The sequence below is a fragment of the Manis javanica genome, chromosome 8 (assembly GCF_040802235.1).
Source record: "Manis javanica isolate MJ-LG chromosome 8, MJ_LKY, whole genome shotgun sequence".
In the NCBI taxonomy this organism is placed as follows: domain Eukaryota; kingdom Metazoa; phylum Chordata; class Mammalia; order Pholidota; family Manidae; genus Manis; species Manis javanica.
In genome coordinates this window covers 29,962,110-29,982,735 of record NC_133163.1, presented here as the reverse complement: position 1 = coordinate 29,982,735, position 20,626 = coordinate 29,962,110, and the positions used below count along the sequence as shown (strand labels likewise).

At 42.1% G+C, this 20,626-nt stretch overlaps 1 protein-coding gene across 13 annotated transcripts in view; it reads left to right on the top strand.

Annotated features, from left to right (window-relative positions):
- Positions 1–10,690: 10,690 nt before the first annotated feature.
- The window catches only part of SIPA1L1 (signal induced proliferation associated 1 like 1), a 394,992-nt gene continuing 385,056 nt past the window's right edge, over positions 10,691–20,626 (top strand). For 3 of the 13 annotated variants that reach the window (XM_073242193.1, XM_073242192.1, XM_073242188.1), the window contains exon 1: positions 10,957–11,404. The gene's annotated coding sequence lies outside the window, so the exon portion shown is untranslated. Of the gene's footprint in view, positions 10,760–10,954; positions 11,405–11,458; positions 11,737–20,626 lie in introns of those variants that run through there. The other 10 variants (XM_073242199.1, XM_073242196.1, XM_073242200.1 and 7 more) reach the window with 7 other exon arrangements.

Below are 20,626 nucleotides of genomic sequence, written 5' to 3'. Positions count from 1 at the left end.
GGAGACCCACTCTCACAGTACCGACCGCGGGAGTGCAACAGGAGGTGTCTGTGAGGTTTGTTCAGGAATCTCCATGCTTCTCCCCCTTATCATCTTGAATTATGGTTACCCTTGGTGTCTGTGATGGGATTGTGGAATGGGGGTGTAAGTAGGAGGCAGGATAGGTGAGGGGAAGGTAGAGACTGTATTTAGAGGAGTGAAATCAGTGGGAATGAAGGGAGATTCAGGAACCTTTTCTTTTTCAGGAACAAAAGTCCAGACCTCAGATTTTTGACCAGGAATAAATAGACCCCTGAAACAGGGTAATGTGTCAACACATAAATGTTTGGTCTAAAGGGATGAACTCTTAGTCTTCTTTTGCATTTAAAGAAATAGAAGTCCAGAAAAATGAAATAACTTTTGAAAGTTACAGTAGATCTGGTTGAGTCAAGTCCAGAAATCCAAGTCAGAATCCAAGGTCTAGTAGGTTTTCCTCCACTCCCCTGGGTGAGTATTTTTTTTTTTGGTATCATTAATCTACAGTTACATGAGTGACATTATGGTTACTAGACTCCCCTCATCATCAAATCCCCACCACATTACCCCATCACAGTCACTGTCCATCAGCGTAGCAAGATGCTATAGAATCACTACTTGTCTTCTCTGTGTTGTACAGCCCTCCCCATGCACCCCTCTACATTATGTCTGCTAATCGTAATGCCCCTTTTCCCCCATTGTCCCTCCCTTCCCACCCATCCTCCCCAGTCCCTTTCCCTTTGGTAACTGTTAGTCCATTCTTGGTTTCTGTGAGTCTGCTGCTGTTTTGTTCCTCCAGTTTTTTTCTTTGCTCTTATACTCCACAGATGAGTGAAAGCATTTGATAATAGCCTTTTTGTGCCTGGCTGATTTCACTGAGCATAATACCCTCTAGCTCCATCCATGTTGTTGCAAATGGTAGGATTTGTTTTCTTCTTATGGCTGAATAATATTCCATTGCGTATATGTACCACATCTTCTTTATCCATTCATCTACTGATGGACACTTAGGTTGCTTCCATTTCTTGGCTATTGTAAATAGTGCTGTGATAAACATAGGGGTGCATATGTCTTTTTGAATCTGAGAACTGCATTCTTAGGGTAAATACCTAGGAGTGGAATTCCTGGGTCAAATGTTATTTCTGTTTTTAGTTTTTTGAGGAACCTCCATACTGCTTTCTACAATGGTTGAACTAATTTACATTCCCACCAGCAGTGTAGGAGGGTTCCCCTTTCTCCATATCCTCGCCAACATTTGTTGTTGTTTGTCTTTTGGATGGTGGCCATGCTTACTGGTGTGAGGTGATATCTCATTGGGGTTTAATTTGCATTTTGCTGAGTGATGTGGAGCATCTTTTCATGTGTCTGTTGGCCATCTGAATATCTTCTTCCCTGGGTGAGTATTTTTAACCTTAAAAATAAAGCATTCAGTTACTTTACCAGCAAAAATGGGGTTGTCTGAGAATGCAGAGAATTGCAATTTGGGAAATGAAAGCTAAAACAAAACCATAGGCAAGTCCAGTCAACAAAGGAGAGGAACATTATTTTATGGAAAAGAGGAAGTTGCAATGGCCCATGGAACAGAAATCCATGGGAGAAAAGCAAATGTTCAGGGTGATGACATTTTCTCAGTGGCTGAGCTGCAGAGGTGGTCAGTTTCTTATAAAACATGCAATGTACATCATTCCCTCTTGGGGCCTGTAATGGGATCATTTCTTCCCATTGACCATTTCTTCCATTGACACCTCTTTCTATAATTGAAGTGGAGTGGTATGGCTTCCCTTCTAGCCACCTTACCCACTTCAGTGAGGTTTCCCTTTATTAATTTTCACAGTATCTATAGGATAAATGGAAAACTACATATAGTGGCCTTGACCATTTCTCATAGGTGAGTAAGTGTACTCATTACTACCCCCAAATGAAAAGAACAAATACAATGGGAAGAGATGTTTAAAAGCTTCATCTCTGAAAAATGATTTGTGAAATTCAGGGTGAGGGCTGAGCTCATTTAAGGTCCTGAACCTATCTGAACTGTCACTGTATTAATTCCTCTTTGCCCTTAAATGAAGGCTATGGTGGCTTTAACATTCCAGCCAATCTCCTCGGTATGCCCACAAACAGACACCCTTATTATGCATGTTTCCTGCACTCGGGAACTTGCAAAGTGTGATTTTTCTTGCAGAATCTTGCTGTGCTCTCCTTGGATTCTACTGGGCAGCTGCTGCTAAAGCGCCCCTGCAGCTCCTGGGTTGTGAATGTTGCCACGGCTCTGGCTGGCAATAGAACCAGCCAGATGGTTCTGGAAGGCCTGAGCTCATCACTTCTAAGTCATGAGCAAATTTCTTTTCATTTCTAGGGGTTTAAAAAAGACAAGGGGGTGGAGAGAGAGACCTTCTTTTCCCACCTTCCTTCCCTGACACATTCTCGACCATGAAATCTGATGAAAGGAATGAAGAGACAGGGCTTAGCTGGAAGGAAATTTCCAGCTCCTAAGAGAATATCCAAGTTATTTTAAACATACTGAAAGGAAATGCTATTGGAGGGATGAATTAAAAGATCTAAAATAGTGCAGAGAAGATTTATTTAAAAAATTACAGCTGGACTAATATATGCTGATGCCTACATAGAAAAAGGCCAAGAGGATTGGTGAGCCAGAACTTTCAGACATTCTGGGATTTTTACTGAAGCCACATAACAAGAAAATCACCAGAAAACCAGGAACGGTGCAAACAGCTCAATGGAATATGTTTTTTAAAAAAAGACACCTATGAGAAGGAAAGAAAATTTGTGGGGAGTGCTTTTCATTAAAATGTTATCTAAAGGCAATGTATCAGCAACTATAAGTTATTGCCTCCCACATTTATGACTCTAGTTCTGACCTCTTCTCTGACCCATGGATTTCTAAATCTCATGTTGTAAGTGTGCTGTATGTCCTAAATGCAAACTTGAATATGTCTCTGCCTTGCTGAAAATCCTTCAGTGGCTCCCCTATTGCCTACAGAATTAAGCCCGAGCTCCTTACCATATCACACAAGGCCCCTTGTGACTTGTCTTCATTCTTTCCAACTGACATTGGTGCCTAAGCCCTGGATTGTCTCTCTACCCCCTTCTCCTATAGCTTAATGGTTCAAGAAGCTTAACAAGTCTTCCTAATAGCAATGTGCTTTCTTCCCTTTCTGAGTTCGGGTAAAGCCAGTTAAGCAATTTCACCACTCCAGCAGAATGGGGGCTCTGATTTTGCTTTGCTGTTCAAGTTCATTCATACCAGAAACACTTGTTGATCCTTGCTTGTGTTAGAAACTATGCCAGACGGTGGGGATTTAAGAATGAACAAGACGCATATCCCGTCTACAAAGAGTTTACATACTGAAGAAACTGTGTATCCATTTCCCATTACTGCTGACAAATTACCACAATTTTAGTGGCTTAAAACAACACAAATTTATCTTGCAGTTCTGGAGGTCAGAAGTCCAAAATGGGTTTCACTGGGCTAAAAGCAATATGTTTCCCTTGCCTTTTCCAGTTTGAAGAAGCTGTTTACATTCCTTGGCTCGTGGCCCCTTCCTCCATCGTCAAAGCCTGCAGTGTAGCATCTTCAAATCTCTTTGAATCTGTTTTCATGGTTGTGTCTCCTTCTCTGACTCTAACTCTGACCCTCTTACCTCCCTTTTATGAGAACCTTGTGAGTACATTGAGCACACTCAGGTGATCCAGGGTAAATCCCCCATCTCAAGATCCTTAACTTAATCACATCTGCCAAGTCCCTTTGCCACATAAGGTAACATATTCACATGTTCCAAGTGACATGGGTCTCTTAAGGGGAAATTAGTCTGATGGCCCTTTTACTTTATTTTTAAAATAGCACACTATAGGCTCATTCAGCAAACATGTACTGAGCGCCTGCTATGTGCCAGGCACAGTTCAAGGTGCAGGGAATACATCAGTAGTAAAGCAGACATAAAGGTCCTGCTTACAGGAATCTTACATTCTAGATGAGAGACAATAAAAGAACAAAAAAGTACACAGTACGTCAGAGAGTAAACAGAAAAACAAAAAGCCTAGGTGAGGCGGCTAGAAAATGTGAGACTGGTGATGCCGGGGTTCTTGTTCACAAAACCGAAGAATGAACTTCACCATCAGTCAAGGTAGGAGAGCAAGGCAGAAGCTTTTATTTAGAGAGAAAATGAAAAGACAGGAGGGGACAGGAGAGCCCCGGGGGCGGGGGTGGGGGGGTGGGGGGGGAGGGGTTATAGGCAGTTGAGAGACAAAATGCTAGGGATGTACACCTGCTAAGTGGTCCCAAATACCTTTGAAGAAACACTAAGTTACTTATTAGTCTTCCTGGTTATTTACAAGAATTTTGCTGCTCTGATTTCCTCCCAGCATAGAAGCTTCCTGGTCTGGGAGCTATCACTCAAGGCTGCCTGCTTTGCTCCCAAGGTGGGCTGAGTTATTGTCTTCCTTTTTAACTAATTGGGTTTCAGGATGGAATCCTTCCTGTTTTTTACTATGTTGTTTTGGGCTTGCAATAGTTTCGGGCTTGCTTGCTACATTGCCCAAATTGCAACAAATCATTTGTTTAGGGCTGGAGGAAGAAAAGCAGCACTGGGGTAAAGAGTTAGAAAAATAAGCTGGGCCCCCCAGCAAGCCAAAGCAAATTTCACAATGGTTATCTTGCTTTGTTTTTTCCCAGAGGCCCTCTTCCTACTCTGTCTAAGCCCATGGTCCCTGTCTCACTGGGACAGTTGCTCTTTCCTTGAGGGGGGCTGTAACAGCCAAGGTCCAGTCAGGAGGATAGGGGCCAATCTAGGGAATCAAAAAAGAAGGAGTTTAACACATGGGAACTGCTACGCAGGTGAGGAAGGGCTGAAAAGCTAACCAGGATGATGAGGCAACCCAGAAATTCTTAACACCAGAAAATTGCTATCACCCTTAGGCTAAAGATGTTACCAGAGCCTGGGAATGGTTCTCACCCAAAGGGAGCCAAAGAGGAGGTGCATCTGCTACCAAGCTACTGCCTGAGGCAGAGGGAAAGGAGGAGAAAGTCTTGCCTCTTCCATCTGTCCAAATTCCTGTCATGATTCCCAGTGGCTGAACCCACTGGAAAGCCCCTGACAAGGGAGCCTGGGAAACAGCCCATGGCGGGTCAGCCCCCTGGCAAGACAGGGCAGGAGAAAAGACAGTAAGCAGGCAAATGACCATCACAGTGACCCTTGAACAGACCCCTAAAGGAACTGAGAGACGAAGCCGTGCAGACATTTGGGGACAGAGCTTTCCAGGCAGAGGGAACAGCAAATGCATGGCCTAGAGGCAGGACAGCGTCAGGTACTCTCAGGGCACAGAGAGAAGCCAGTGTGGCTGGGATGGAGGGGGTGTGGAGAGGAGGAGACAGGCCAGGGCCCTAGAAGGCAGGCAGAGAATACACAGTTCTCTAGGCCAGAATCCGAACTTTGGCTTTTTCTCTAAGTGAGATAAGATACCCTTTGAAGGCTTTTGAGCAGAGAAGTGACATGATCTTGAGACAAGGACCATGGGTTTAGACAGAGTAGGGTGAGGGCCTCTGGGGAAAAAAACAAAGCAAGATAACCCATTGTGGGATTTGCTTTGGCCTGCTAGGGGGCCCAGTTTATTTTTCTGACTTTACCCAAGTGCTGCTTTTCTTCCTCCAGCCCTAAACAAATGATTTGTTGCAACTTAGGCAATGTAGCAAGCAAGCCCAAAACGGCATAGTGAAAACAGGAAGGATTCCACCTTAAAACCCAATTAGCTAAAAAAAATTTCTTAACAAGCAGACAATAACTCAGCCCACTTTGGGAGCAAAGCAGGCAACCTTGAGTGATATGCTTCCAGACCAGGAAGCTGCTATCCTGGGAGGAAATCAGAGCAGTAAAATTCTTGTAAATAACCAGGAAGACTAATAAGAAACTTTGGTCCCAAATACCTTTAAAGAAACACTCTTAGCAGGTGTACATCCCTAGCCCTCTGTCTCTCAACTGCCTATAAAACCCCTAGAAAATGCACCACCCCGAGGCTCTCTTGTCCCCTCCTGGCCTGAGCCAGGAGCTCTGTCCTCTTGCTTTTTCATTAAATAAAAGCCTCTGCCTTGCTCTCCTACCTTGACTGTTTGGGAAGTTCATTCTTTGGCTCTGTGAACAAGAACCCTGGCATCAATCTGACTTGTGTTCTACACCATGGGTCCTGTGTGTAGAATGAATTACTGGGAGGAAAGGTCAGGAATAGGGAGACCAGATACCAAGACCAGTAAAGGAGATACTGTGATAATCTAAGTCAAAAATGGCTTGAACCAGAGAAAGACAGTTGCAGTGGGTGGAAAGCAATTCGATTCTGCATGTATCTTGAAAGAAGAGCCAATAGAATTCACTAATGGGCTGGATATATGATGTGAGAGAAGTAGAGAAGTCAAGGATGATTCCAAGATTTTGTTCTGAACAAAAACTTCTGAATCTCCATAAGAGTGACCTTAACTGGGCTGGGAAAAGAGGTAGGAGGGAACTAGTTCATGGGGGAGTATCTGGAGCTTTTCAGTTTTAGACATGTGGCGTTTGAGATAGCTAATACACAACCACTTCGAGATGTTGAGTAGGAGATGAAAGTACAAGTTTGGAGTTCTGGGAGTTGTCTGGACTGGAGATGTAAATTTGGGAGTAGTCAGGATAGAGATGCCATTTAAAGTCATCAGCTTGGTGAGATCCCCATAGAATGATAAGAGATCACAAAGAGATGTCCAAGGACTGAGCCCTGGGGCTTCTTATGTTTACAGATTTGGGACTGAGAAGACTAGAAGGTAGGATAAGAACCAAGACAGACTCTCAGCCCAGAAGCCCCATGAAGAAGCGTTTGAAGGGGATGAGTGACCAACCTCTTCCCGCTGAGGTAAAGTGAGGATGGGAACTGATAACGGTCTAGCGCAAGGCAGTCACTGAGGACCCTAAGAAGGCCTGCTTCCCTGGAGTGGTGGGGGTGAAACACTGCTCAGAATGGATTCAAAAGAATGGGAGGAGAGGATCTGAAAACAGCAAGGGTGGCAAACCTTTTGGAGTAAAGTGAAGCAGAGGGAGATACGGAATTGAGGAATTGTCTTACGTTTTCCCACAGCATGTCTCTATATTTTACCTTATAAACTCTAAGAGAAGATACAATAGAGAAGAAAACCTTACTGATGCCAAGAGAGAGGGGATATTGTTGAATCCATGTCCCTGAGTTACAGGGGATGGGACTAGTACACAGGTGGAGAGGTTAATCTTAGCTAAGAGGGTGGACAATTTACCATAAGTGACAGCAGGACAGAAGGGTGTATGCAGGCAGACATTGGTACGTAATAAGAGTGATAGGGAGAGAGTATATGCTTAAATTCTCTTTTGATTTGTTGTATTTTACCAATTTAAAAAACTTGGCCATTAGCTGTGAATAATAAGTTGGACCTTTGGAGATGGTCTGAAATAATTTTTTATATGAGTGGGGGAGTAGATAAGGAAGTGTAGTAGTGTTTGTAAAGAATGTTAAGTGAATATAAAGTAGTTGGTGTTTAAACGTGTAATAAATACTATTTTGCTGATGGGAGAATGAGGTCTTCTAAGAAATCTAGTATTCAGTAAACAGAGTTATATGGGGCTAAAACCATAAAACCCTAAAATTGAAAGAGTATTGGATATAATTTGATCTTGGATGAATTGGGGGTACGTTGGTCTTTTTGATACTTAAAAAAGTAATTTTTCTGAATATTAGTTAGTAATGGCCCCTGGATGGACAGCCAGAAACAGGAAGTTCTAATAATCTGGGTAAGCAAGATTTTAACTATAAAACATGCACATATGAATTGATGTTTGCAATATTAAAAATAGTAACTATCCTTTCTTGGAAGGCTTCTTTGTCAAAATTTATTCCATATTTGATATGTTAAGGTGTTTTGTTGAGTAGAAGTAGATAATCAGAGGGACATGAATTCAGTTGAGAGCTAATAAATTAAGAAACGAATAGGGAGGGTGTAACATGGTAAATGACAAGATGTTCTCTTTATCACCATGCAAAGTTACAAGCCCTTGTGTGTGGGGGAGGGGTTAGGCAAAGGTGGGTAGAGGAGCCAAGAGAGGGAGGAGGCAGGAATGGGGTTGAGATCTAATCTGTGTTTGGCAAACTCTAAATTTCCCCCTTTCCTCTTCTGTTGTCCCCTGTCTGCTGTTTTGAAATCCAGGAAGGTTAAGGAAGATAGACATAGTGCGCTTGGTCGGGAAAACATGCAGTTGGAACCTCTGATGGATTTTGCCTTCTGTCTCCTTTAGAAACACTGGTGAAAATTCTGCCATCCGTATGGGGTAAACAGTAGCCCAGGGCCTTGAAAGAGCAGTTTTATGTCCCTGGGACGAGTTCTACTATTCTACTATAGATGAAGGTCAGGGAAGTTATCTTTGTAATTTGAAGCCCATTCTCATCTCTTGAGCCTCATAAGAAGCATTGGATAAAGTTAATAGATTTGGCTAGCACTTAGGCCAATTATTTCAAATGTATCACATGGCTATCTGGGAGTCATTAAAACAGGTGGCCTTGAAATTGTACTGTGTTGGTGGATACAGATTGGCAGCCATCCTTTAAGGGTAAAACTAAGCTAAAAGTTGAGCCAGAGCAAATGAACAACAACCCCGTTCATAATAGCATGCTGTGCTGTGAAAACAGATCAACAGGGCTGATGGTGATGTTCCATTGTGTTTCTCTGTAAAAATTTGATATTAAAAATACCTGCGTCTGAATTCAATTCCTGCCTTTCCTCCCCCCTTCCTTATCTTCTTCCTTCCTTTTTCCCTCCCTCCTTCCCTCCCTTCCTCTTACAGTTGTTTTGGTGGAGGTGTGGAAGTATTTAGTTTAGGTCTTTGGTTTGAATTAACATATTATTAAATAACAAGGAATGTTTTGAGTTAGTGTACACATAAATCATGGACAGTGGATTCCTTTTGCAATTATTGTAGCATGGTCAATATTTTTTTTTTTTATAGCTGAGACAAGAGATACTTCAAAGTCAACTTGTCAACATGTAGCTAAACTTTGTGGAACTGACCTATAAAATGAAACACTCATTTGTTTTCTATTCTGTTTGATGTAAAAGGAAAATATCTGTCATTTATTGGAAATTTTTATGAGTCTAAGAGCTATGGTTTTAAAGCTGTAATGACCTAACATCTGGGCTACCCCCTCATTTTACAGATGAAGAATCAAGAGTAAATAACTTCTCAAGAAGACTCAATTATTAGTGACCCAGAAACTCAAACCTAGTTTTCTGACTTTGTCCCATGCTTTTAATCACTGTATCACTTTGGTTTCTAATATAAAAACTTTGATCAACAAAGATTTAAGCTTGCACATGACCTAAGAAAGTCTTAACGGCCCTGCCTTCATGTACTATCTTAGGTTTCTAGTTTTACCAGATTGAATTAAGTAACATTCTCTCATATTAATGTAAATAGGGGTGTAATTAAAAAAGAATTTGGCTATCACATACCACACAATCTATTTTTACTCATTCTTTTGAGTAAAATTTGAACTTAAGCTTAACTTCGTGTTCAGTGTCCGTTTTATTTAGGCAGTGACACCACAAAACTCTCAAAGAAAAGTTCCTGCAATTAAAAGAAGAAACAGCGTGTGAAAAGATTTCCTCTTGATCCTTAACAGCATTTTGGGATAGGTATAAAGGCAACTGAAGAAGCTTCACGGTTTAAAAACAACAACAAAAGACCCCAAGCTCCCTCCTGCTCCCATAGGGTTTTTGTGAGATGCAGATGGATGGAGAAAGGAGGGACTGTAACTATTGAAAAACAAACACGTTCTGTGTGAACAGAAGTGGGAGATAGTAATAGAGTAAAAAAATATGACTGTGGAGCAGAAGCTTATATTTTAAGCCTACCTACCTACCCTACAGGGTAAGTAAGGTGTAGGACTGTGGACATGTAGAGACTGCTGTTGCATTCTTTCTTTTTTGGTTTTCAAGAGACAGTAAGTAAAGACCTACTATGTCCCAAGCCTGTGCAGGAGCTGAGAATGCAAAGATGAATAAGGCAGATCCTCAGGGAGCCCAGTCCTGTGGTGGCGCGGTGGTGATGGGGAGGTGGGGAAGAGAGGGAACATACTGAGTGCGGGCTGAGATTAGACGGAGAAGGCTGGAAAATTTCCGAATCTGTAGAAATCTGTGGGTGCAGACATGTGCTGGCTTCTATGGCAGAAATCTGCCCCAGAATCTCTGAAAAAACGTTAGCCTTATTTGCCAAATTTGGCCACATATCGGGACACTAGTCTTCTACAGACGCCCTCTGAAATAAGTTTAAAAATACTGCTCCTGCTTCTAGTCCCCGCTTTCTCCACCACTAGGGCGTCGGGCAAGGGAGGGGGCAGGTTGAAAACTGCACCCACGGTTGCAGCCTCTGCTCTCTGCAGGAGACAGGAATCCAGGGCTTTGCCGTCGTCATAGCAACAGGAGATCGCGGACTCCCACCCTCCGCCAACTCCTTTCACTTCCCCCGTCGGCGAGGCTGAGCTGCCGCATCTCTCGCGAGATTTGAGAGCAGCGCTAAGCAGCCCCGGGTGATCTCACCCGAGACTTGGAGGGGAGGGAGTATAGGAGGGGAAGGAAAGGGGTGCGGAGGGGAGGAGAGGGGAAGGGAGGGAAGGGGAGGAGGGCGAGTGAAGCTGGCAAGTTTGTGAGCGAGTTCAGTGCTTGCGCGAGCGAGTGAGCGAAAAAGTCAGTGCGGCGCCGAGTCTCCGGGAGGAGGGTCCCCGAGGGGGGGGTCAGTTCTGGCTCCAGAGGCCGTACCCCGCCCTCCACCAGCCGCTCATCTCCTCCCCCCACCGGTGCTCCCAGGCCTTCTCTCCCGGGTCTGCAATTACCTGTCCCCTCCCCCACTCAGCACGCACCTCCCCTTTTCCCGCGCCCACCTCCGACCTACGGGACCCCGGACGCCCAGTCACCCACTTGCTTTCCCCCCGGCCGCCCCCCCCACCTCTTCTGGGAGCAGGCAGACGGGATGGGGGTCGCTGAGCCTCGGAGGCGGCGCGAGCGGGTACCCCGGCGCCCAGACAATAGTTGATGCCCGGGGACGGTCCCCTCCGCCTCCAGCTCCTGCAGGCGCGCGGCCCCCGCCGGCTGCTCTCCAGCCTGCTTTCCGGGTCCCCCCTCGGAGCCTGGCTCCGGAGTTGGGCTGATCCCGCCCCCGCCTTCCCCGGGCCCCCCTCGGCTGGGCGCCCTCCCCGGCCCGGCCTCGCCGCCTGCCGGTCTCCGCAGAGGAGGCGGCGAGTGAGCGCGCGCCGACCGTCTACACGGTTTCTTTTTCTCCCCAGGGAGAGCGCGCGGCGGACGCGCGGCTGCACCAGGAGGCCGGGCCGAGCGGTAAGTGGCTATTGCGTCCCGGGTCCGGGCAGGGGGCGGGGGTGCAGGACTTGATAGCCCCCACCCCGTTTCTGGCTGAGGCTCCCGGGTCCAGGGCCCTGAGTAGGACACACGGAGGGCGGTCAAAGTTTTATTTCCGATTTGGTGTCGCGCGGATAGCGCTGCCCGGCAGGAGTGAGTCCGGGCTGCACCGCATCGGGCGCGCGAGCCAGCACCTCGGAACCTGAATCTGCACTATTGCGGGCCAAGCGCCTTTGCGAGAGGCCAGGAGCCCGCGCCTACCCGGCTGCTCTCGTTTCCAACGGGCGGTCCTTCCCCTTTCAGTCACCTGGGTGAGCGCTTAGCAGGCTGTGCTGGAGGGGGACAGGCCGAGAGGTTTAATCGTGAAGAAGGGAGAAGAGCAAGCAACTCGGTGCCCGCGGGTGGTTAATTTCCCTTCCGGGGATCTTGGGGTAGTGAAAGTTGGGGATGCTGTAACCTGCTTTCCTTGGAGCAAGTAAACCTCCAGAGACAGGAGGGTACTGCAGAAAGAACTTTTCCTCCTTGGCCCCATCTGTTTCCAACTTCTTTTCTGACGTTAAAGGAAATTTGCGAGGCTCCTCTATTGCTCGGCATTTCTAGGTGGACAAGTAATTGTGTTGGGTAGTTTGAAATTTCATCTTGTTCACTGTTTGGAAGGTAGACAAGGGAAGTGGCTCACTCTCCAGGAAGATGTTGTTTGAGTTGCTGGTATTCATTTTTGAAGGGGAGCATTTGGGGACTATGATGGCTCCTAGAGACTGCACCTACCTTATAGATTTTATTTTTCATGGCGGGTATTTTAGGGGCAGCATTTACTGAAATTCTTACTACCTGTTAAACGATTGTATTTCTAAACGATGAGCCAGTGATGCGATGCAAATTTCAGAGCAAAGGTGTCGACTTTCATCAGGTTCCAGGTCTATGTGGATGGACTGGGGTTGGCGTTTCCTCTATAAAGCAAACCTTTCACGTTGAAACTCTGACTCAGACTCTAAAAGCCATTGTTTTTATACTTACTCTGTGGGAGTTAAGTGTCAACTTTCTCTTGTTTTCTCATATGGAATATTCGTGCAAGGCAAAGATTCTCTGGCTTAATAATCTTTTGGAAAAGTACAAGATTAAGTCCTATAGAACCATTCTCTGCAGCCAATTTAGGAACAGTATTAATTTTCTGTATAATCCTGATTTAATGACTTTCCCTTTTGCTTTTTGGAAAGCTGCAATTACGCCACCTTTACCAGGATGAAAAAAAAATTGGTGGGAATAATGTAGAACAGTGGTAACAAGCAGTAGTCTCAAATGAAAGGTATACATAAAGCAGTTTATGGTCGCTGATGTGTCCGACTATTAGGTGACATACCAGTTATTAGTGGGAATATTAATAGTAAAACATTTTTCCCATGGAATTTAAACTGAAGCATTAGCAGTTGACAATGCATTTACAGTGACTTGGGTGATGATTTGCACATAAATGGCTAGAGGCAAAATAAGAGATTTGGGGGAATGATTTTATGTGGTTGACAACTTATTTTCTTATCTCATTATGCTTAAGTAAAGGACTCTTGAAGTTGACTGTATCAGTAGATTTCTCTAGTTTACTGAGAGAACAAGTTTGGCAAGTGGCTCAAGACAGTCAGTAGGTGCTGCTGTGAGCTTTTCTGCAGAGTTTGAAACTGCAGTAATAGTGCCGTGAACTTTTCAGATCGGAAGGGTCAGGCCGTGTTGGTTGTGATTGCACTGTAGGATTTTATGGCAAGGTTGACTTGAACACTTGGTAATCAATGCATAGTACCTCCCTGAACTTTTACAGTGAGATTCCTTTAACTATCCTTTCACCATTTTTTGGCTTTTATTTACCTTGCTTTTGCTTTGAATTGCAGGTGTTATTTTGGGGTGTGCCTCCCACCCCCCTCTAATTTTTAACAACTTTCAAAAAACGCTCTCTGGTAACTTCACTGAAATCATAGATCGAAGATTGCTTGAGTGTAGTGATTTTGTAGACTTTGGGGATCTTGAGATGAGATTATGTATATGCTTGCAGTTTGAAGTTGTCAAGAAATGGCTGTTGTCTGTCTTTTTGAGTGGTGAAACAGGATCATGAGTAGAGGCAGAACAGTGTAAGAGTACAGATTCCCTGAATTTTTCCAATTTAGGAGCAAGTAGGCAGTGATTAGTGATAACACGAGTGGGTGTTTCCTATCAGTCCACACTGTCATGTGATCGTTTCTGTTGGTGCACATCAGTGCACCTTTGAAACTATGAATATCCTGAGGATTTTTAGGTGACATCTCATATTTGAGCTTTTTGGTTCAGGCATCAAATTGGATTTTCTCTGACGAAGACAAATAGACTCTCGTAATGTAGAGCTAGAGCTCTGATAATAGCATGCTGCTTTCTTCCTTTTGATTCAAATCACAGAAGTTTCTATCTCAAATTCAGAAAAACAATCCTCCCATCTCCCTATAATATTACTATATTTCTAACCCTTTGAGATTTGTTGTAAGTCAACTGTATTTGTTAAGTACCTCTATCTGGGAGGCGTACAGCTGGGTTCTGTGAGTCCAGTGGTGAGTAAAACTTACAGTCCAGTGAGGCCATTTATAGCCACCATTCCTGGTTTGGTGTTATGCTACCCTGATGCCCCCATAAAGGTTTTGCCTAGCAGGTACTCATTTATCTTTGAATTTTAACATATTTGAATTAATTTTTGAAATAACAGAGTCCAGTATTTGCCCTGAGAAGGTCTGGGTTTCAAATTTTTTGGTGATAGGATCTTAAAAAATAATTGAACCTCTTTCTGAAAAACTGTCTTTTTCTGCAGAGAAGGGCACAATACTTGCTTTACAGCTTTGCTGGAAAAATTAATGAGATTAAATGTATGAAAGTACTTGGCAAACCGTGATGTCTTATTATCAATTGCTTTTCCTTACTCTCTGATGAACAGATTCATAGATTGTTAGAGCTGGAAGGGATTTGGAGCATAAATCATTTGGCCCATCTTCTCCATTTTACAGACGAGGAAACATTTCCAGAAAGTTTGACGTGATTTGTTGAAGGTTACAGAAGAACTGGTTAGTTACCAGGCAGTGATTGGAAGGCAGATTTCCAGATTTAACTGTACTCCTAGTTTCCTGCTTTCTTAGAGTCTGTATGTCAAGGTTTACGTGCTGCTTCCTCTTTAAGTGTCCTGTTTGTGTTTATTAAATGTAAAATGAGAAGGAGCAAAACTTCAAGAAACAAACAAAATCGACATTAAGGTTGAAAAGTTAGGAAAACAGCACTGATGTAGCGTTTGGTAACTAACCCTTACAGTTACTCAAATTACAAAGTTAAGGAAACAAAAATTAGGAGTTAAAGTGTCCACATGGTAGAGCCTGTAGGCTTTTTTTTTTTTTATTAAGACTTTGTTAAACTTGCAGCATAATATACTTGTATGCTCTTTAAAGAAGCCAAATTTAGTATGTTCTGGTTTCCCATTTTTTTCCCCTTAAACGCATTTTTCCATTGTACCTTCCTTATTTCTGGGTAAGTGGCAACTTTTTAGGTGTTTCTCAGTCATATGTGTTACCAGAGGGGAGGGGCGGGCATGGGCAGGACCTCAGGTGGAGGGATAATTGCACAGAAAACAAGAAAATGTTGTAGGAACTTCCTGTTCAAAGTGTGACTGATTTATTTTGTGCTGCCCTACCTTCCATTAGGGTAATCTGAGCCAGGAAAGAAGAAACATTCCTGCCAGTTGGGTGATTGCTTTCAGACAAGGGGTTTCTCCCTCTTCCTGGGAGGGATGAGCATTATGTTACTCTTTCAGTGCTCATACAGAAAACTTCTTGTTCCACTTAGTTACTATTTAAAAAAGGGTGCTCCTTTATGACTTGAGATTGACAAGCCAGTCTTCTGTCCAATGAACTTCTACTTTTTGGCAATGGGAAATAAATTGGCCTCATTGGATTTTTCCTTTAGTTTTTCTCTATGCCTAGTTACTTAAAAAAAAAAAGACAAAGCCCACACACTTAAGGCATTTTGTCAGCCAAGGTTATATATGTTAATTATCTTTAGATGATAGTTCATTTATTCTTTTGGTGGGTTTTTGATGAGCTTTGGAGTCATAGAGGCATGAGAAAGATGCCCTTTGCTTTGAATCTGTTCAACACAGATTATTTGAATGGTTTAATATTTGGGGTTGAGATCATGAGGATAAGAAAATCCATCAGGCTATATCTTTTGAGGGTAGGGACTAGTCCACATCCTTTACTCCTTTTACTCTGGCCTGGGGAGAGTTTAGGAAACCCCAGTTGGAAAGAGAACATGAGTGTTTTCTTTAAGATCCAGAGAGAGGACACCACAATGACATGGAGGAATGTCAGGGGCTAATTTAGTTGGCCCTTAGTAAAAGCAGTGCCTTGGTGGGCATGCTGCGGAGCCAGGTAAAGCTGTTTCTCTGCGTCTGGAGTCTGGGATGAGGATTTTCAATCTTTAGGTACCTAATTTGTTTCTTGTCATGTTGCACTACATTCTCCCTCTAATTAGGACTGTAGTATGCTTAACTTTACATTGTGGGGAACAAGCAATTACATAATGTTAAATTTCCTTTTTTTCAATTCAGGAGAGGCAAAAGGCATACTGTATGCAGAGTGTGTGGGCTTGGAGAAGGGAGAGTTGCTGTTTGCATAAACAGTGGGGTCACTCAGAGGAAACTGCACCAGGCAGCATATCTAGCCTCAGCTGCCACTGGATTCCTATCTTCTCTCTCCTTCCCCAGAGCAGATCCAGGTTAAAATGAACTTCACAAACAGCAATAGTTAATTTTGGTCATTCCTCTTTAAGTTACAGGTATAATCATTAATTAGTTTTTGCAGTTCAGAGTCTTGCTTCATTTTAGAATGAGTTCTATACTTCTCAGAAGAAAGTTACTGAGAAATGAAAGCAAAGGACTTTATGCTGAATGGTCATCTTCCTGTAATCAAGACTTGACTACAATCAGTAACTTTTACTTTGACTGCTGTATTATCTTTCTGTAATTCATGTTTTTTTTATATTCAGTTATTTGCCTAGGTAGGTATTCTAGTTTGGTATATTGGGAGCTTTTTGCATTTCCTTTAACTGTCTTAGTTCCCGGAATTGATTATTTGTTTTCACAAGTTTCCTTGCAGTTCTTGATGCTTTCAGAGAAGCAACTGATAAGTGAACTGTGGTGTCTCACGCCTTCTAAAAGAAAGTGTACTTATAAGGGAGATGCCTGTAAGATGTGTAATTATTAATTAATAGGATGTTCTAAAATTTTCACCCGACTTTCTGGCTAATTTTTTAAAAAATTTTTCATTAAGGTATGATTGATATACACTCTTATGAAGGTTTCACATGAAAAAACAATGTGGTTACTACATTTACCCATATTATCAAGTCCCTACCCATACCCCAATACCTGTCCATCAGTACAGCAAGTTCTGGCTAATTTTTATTGCTTGCTTCACCTGTGCATATCTAAGAAAAAATGGAAGGCAGTATTTTCCTATATATTTGCAAGAAGTATAAGTTTGTGACTGTTGGAACCATAGTGCTTTTCTTTTGAAGACTTAAAAAACACATGTTCTTAACTCTTGTAATGCGGGTTAATGTGTACTTGATCTGACTGCTGTGTTTTTTTCCCTAACCATACTTCTGGCTGCTCCAGTGAAGACCTCAGAAGGTTCTGCCAGCATCTAACTTTGCCATACTCTTAAGTTCTGAGCAGCTGGTATCTCATGTGTGAAGAATATTGCTCTGTGTGTATATGTATGTTTGGGATGGGGTTTGATTTCTGGCTTAGAATGTGCCCTTGGGAAACCTGTTAGTAAGGCTCGCTCTGGCTGAGACTGTAGGGGGTTCCTAACTCTTGTCAAGTTTGATAAATGCATGTGGTTCTTCAAAGAGTCTGTGTGACTTTATTTTTTAATTAGGATCTTAGTGCTGATCCTTTGTAATAGGAAATGAAGTATAATAATTGCATAACAAAGTAATGTTTCAGTAGATAAGTGATAGGTTATAGAGAGCAATATATAGGGCTGACAGGAAGGCTTATTAAGAGTTGAAGAACCGTAGCCTAATAATTACTTTTGGTGGGATTGTTCTGAAGGTCGTTTTCAAGGTAGTGTTTTGAAATAGAGGATTTTAGCGGTTTAGGTAGAATGTGTATTTGGGGCAGCAGTGAGTGAGTGGGTGGAGAGAGTAGAGAATCCTCTGGGGCTTTTCTCTGGGGGAGCATACTGGATATCAGGTGGATGGTTTGAAGAAACTATAGATGCTTCTGTTATGCTTCTTCCCCACCCAGTTGAGAACATGTGGCTTTTATATCATTTTTAAACTATGCTTTACAATAAGGTAGGCTTAAACCAGAAAGCAGCTGACAGGGGCTTGTGGAAACTGCATTTTGGGTAGGCGAAAGGAGAGCTTCTGATCCTTTTATATAGTCCCACTGATTAAAAAAGACAAGTTGGAAGAAAATCTGGAAACGACTGCCAACAGCTAAAAAGGTCAGGCTGCTTCGATTCCCGCAGTGGAGGTAGGACATGTATATCCAATTTGGTAATTGTATGTTGGCACTTACTTTTTAAAAATTGTAGTTAAAAACATGTAACATAAAATTTACCATCTTAACTGTTTTTGAGAGTATAGTTCAGTAGTGTTGAGAATATTCACAGTGTGTGAAACAGACCTAGAATTTCCTCATCTTGCAAATCTAAAACTATGTCCATTAAATAGTTCCCTTTTCCCTCTTCTTATGTCTTGGACAACTACCATTCTACTTTCTGTTTCCTTAAGCTTGACTACTTCAGATACCTCATATAAGTAGAATCATACAGTATTTTCTTTTTGTGAGTGGCTTATTTCACTTAGGATATTGACCTCAGCGTAACATATGTTGGCGTTTAACAAGATTCCCTTCTTTTTTAAGGTTGAATAATACTCCATTGTATGCATTTACTACATTTTGTTTATCCACTCATCCACTGATGGGCATTTGGGTTGCTTCTACTCCTTGGCTATTTTGAATAATGCTACTATGAATATGGGTGTACAAATATATCTTTAAGACCTTGCTTTCAGTACTTTTGGATATATACCAGAAGTGGGATTGCTGGATCATACAGTACTTCTATTTTTAATTTTTTGAGTAATCTCTATACTGTTTTTCATAGCTGTTGTAAAACCATTGCGATTTTACATTCCCTCCAGCAATTGGCAATGGTTCCATTAACTCCACATCCTCATCACCGTTTGTTATTTTCTGTTTTTTTAATAGTAGCCATCCTAATGGGTGTGAAGTGATGTTTCATGTTTTGATTTGCACTTCTTTGATAAGTGATGTTGAGTATCTTTCATATGATTGTTGGCCATTTGCATATCATCTTTGGAGAAATTTGTATTTAAGTTCTTTGCCCATTTTTCCATGGGGTTATTTGATTTTTTGTTGAGCTGTATAAGTTCTTTATATATTCTAGGTAGTAACCCTTAGACATGATTTGCATATGTTTTTTCCTGTTCTTTTTCTATTTCTCCATAGGTTTTTCTCCCATTCTGTTTCCTCTGTATGTTGCCTTTTTTACTCTGTTGATTGTATCCTTTGATGCACAAAAGGTTTTAAATTCGACATAGTCCCATTTGTCTGTATTTGCTTTTGTTGCCTGTGCTTTTGGCATCATATCCAAGAAATCATTGCCCAATCCAGTGTCATAAAGCTTTCCCAGTATGTTTTCTTCTAGAAATTTTATAGTTTTAGTTGTGTTTAGGTCTTTAATCCATTTTGAATTAGTTTTTGTATACAGTGTAAGATAAGGGTCCAATGTCGCTCATTCATTTTTGCATGTGGGCATTCAGTTTTCTGAACATCATTTTTTGAAGAGCCTTTCTTTCCCCATTGAGAAACCCTGGCACCCTTGTTGAAGACAAGTTGACTGTATATGTGAGGATTTATTTCTGAGCGCTGCGTTCTATTCCATTGGTCTATTTGTCTTTCTGCTAGTAACACTTTTGATTACATTAGTTTTGTGATATATTTTGAAATAAAGAAGTATGACTGACACTATTAATTTATGTTATTCTGGGTGTTGAATAAGAGAGAAGTAACAGAGAAGTTGACAATGGAGAAAATTCAAAGAACTTTCATTTTTTTTGAAGGGATTAGATACACTTAAAGAATGAGATAAGGTGACTTAAATGGCAGAATGTATGTGAGGCTATCAATTGGCAGCTAGTTTAGTAAGAGCTGTGTGTCTAGCACTTCCTGGTTTACAGAGTGCTTTCACAGATACTTAGTCCAGTGGCTTAGGAGAGCTTCAAAAAGGTGATGGACCTTGAGTTGATCTTGAAGACTGGATTCATCCTCCAGTGGGTACATATACCCAAAACCATCTGTGTCAGTTATAGCACAGTGTGCTAGGGAGGTCCTTAATAAAAGCCTCTAATAGTAATATCAAGATTTTTAATGGTATCAGTTATTATGAAAACTGTCATTTGTGATATTTTTTCTCTTGATACTGCATTGCTTTCCTATTCCAATCTAGTAGTTTCCGAGTTTCCATATCTGTTCATTGAATGGCAGTGGGCCACATACAGAATCAAATATTTAGCCACAGCACTGTTTTATTTTCTAGGGTGTGCAAAGAAGAGAAAATTAACCTGGCTGGGTTGTATAGGATGAATTGAAGGAGAGAGCTTGGAGGCCGAACAGCAAATTAAGTGTTCACTTTAACAAATAACTTAGGCTACTTACAACATACTTTTTCACTTTCTTAATAAAACTATGGGGATAATTTTAGCTGGGTTATATTATTTGAAGAGACATTTGGTAGAATTTTTGTGGAAGAAAAATACAGTATGTGCATATAGCAGGCCTGTGGTAAAGATTTGTTTAATGGTGATGAAATGAATGTCTACAGGGGTGAATCTCTTAAGAAGTAACTTTCCTCACTTATCCCATAAGTATTTATTGGCTCCTTCTATATATTGGGGGCCTGTGTTTGCTTCTAGGAAAAAAGGATACATGGTTCTTGCTCTCATGTAGCTGATACTGTTCTAATGATTGATGTGGTCCTTTTCAATGTTCTGTGCCTCTCTTCTGGTTAGATTTTTGTTTTAGTCAAAGGCTGCTTTACATCTGATGCAAAACAGTTGTAATTATTTATTATGGAAATAGTCCTGTATTAAATATTCTGTGTGCAGAGA